Source organism: Sphaeroforma arctica (genome assembly GCF_001186125.1).
Source record: "Sphaeroforma arctica JP610 unplaced genomic scaffold supercont1.6142, whole genome shotgun sequence".
NCBI lineage: Eukaryota > Ichthyosporea > Ichthyophonida > Sphaeroforma > Sphaeroforma arctica.
The window spans coordinates 1-1,373 of record NW_014034416.1 but is presented as its reverse complement, the minus strand read 5'-3'; the positions used below and the strand labels follow the sequence as shown (position 1 = coordinate 1,373).

At 41.6% G+C, this 1,373-nt stretch overlaps 1 pseudogene across 1 annotated transcript; it reads left to right on the top strand.

The window, feature by feature from the left end:
- Window positions 1-514: 514 nt before the first annotated feature.
- SARC_15455 (hypothetical protein) lies at window positions 515-1,244 on the top strand (annotated as a pseudogene; the record flags this gene model as incomplete). Its single annotated transcript has 1 exon — window positions 515-1,244.
- Between the last annotated feature and the right edge of the window lie 129 nt (window positions 1,245-1,373).

The following is a 1,373-nucleotide window of genomic DNA, read 5'->3' as shown; positions in this document are numbered from 1 at the left end:
TAAGGTTTGCGATTGAATGATGCTACAAGGAAACTAAGACCCTAACAAATTACGAAGGACACACCGCACAATACAATGAACATTACAGTGAACAATAAGAACACATCCCACCTTGAACACTTCCAAATTTGATCGGGTATTCGATCTGAAAGACATTTTGATGGTCTCCTTGAATATTTAGTGCGCTACTAGGTATGTGTAGATAAGTTATGTCCTTCTCTGAGACACTTCAACTGCAAGTTGAGCGAGTAAAAGGTACAATTGGTGATGACCTTGATTGTGCAAGCTATGCATTTAGAACATATCTGTATTTATACAAAGCAACAAGCATATAAATAAAATAGGTGTAAGCATATGACATTGTTTTTTTCTTAAAAAACAAGTGGTACTCATACATAGGTCACAGATTCATCAGACTAGTGATGTCATCGTTTTATCATTGAGGCATCATAAAGTTCGATACTATCAGCTTTTTGATCTAGTTTGATTCATGAATTGCTGTTGGTAAATAGACGTAGGCGGCTAGTATTGTACCAGTTCCTCGGATGATCCATCCTTTGTGTGCGTGTTCACCATGAGGACCTGCATGTTACATATTCACTGCATATATGTATTATTGTTAGCTGCAGTATATCTATCAGTGCTGGCTGTCGCCCAAGACGGCCAGCAACTACAACACAACGTACTCAACGATCAGACAGATGAAAGTAACGGAAAGGAGAGTTTGAAAACTTTGGAAAGTCAAAGTAGGGACAAGGATGAGGGCGATGTTGGTATGGAGGGTGATAGCACTGACATAGTAGAGGACCCATCGATCAAAGCCACAGAGGACATTCTCAGAGATTTATTGCTAAGTGCGCACAGTGACAAAGCCAGTGAGTATGAGGCGTCCGAAGGAGGCAACGCGGATTATGCTGATTTAATTGAAGACATTAGGTCGCAGAGTGAGGAGAATGATCTCTTAGTAGTAACCAAATACGGTGAACAAGTGCGTGTTGAGAAGATTGTTCTGGACTTGGACAATAATGAAGCCGGTGTTGATGGTGCCTCCGAAACAAGTGCTGAGATGGTCAAACAACTGCTAGAAGGTGTGCTGGCTGGATTGAATGTAGGAAACGAAGTGCAGATTAGAGAGTTTGAAATAGATCTGACTCCCGGCGAGGAGAATGTGGTAGAGCTGGCTGATGCGGTCTATGAGTCAGGGGGATCCTTAACGCTTGCTTTTGGCGGTCCCATACCTTTAGTAAGTACTTTGAACATCTATATGCAACATTTAATAGTATCTCGTTTCTCCTATTTTTTGACTTACACACGTGTACACACACACACACATACACACACACACACACACACACACACACACACACACACAC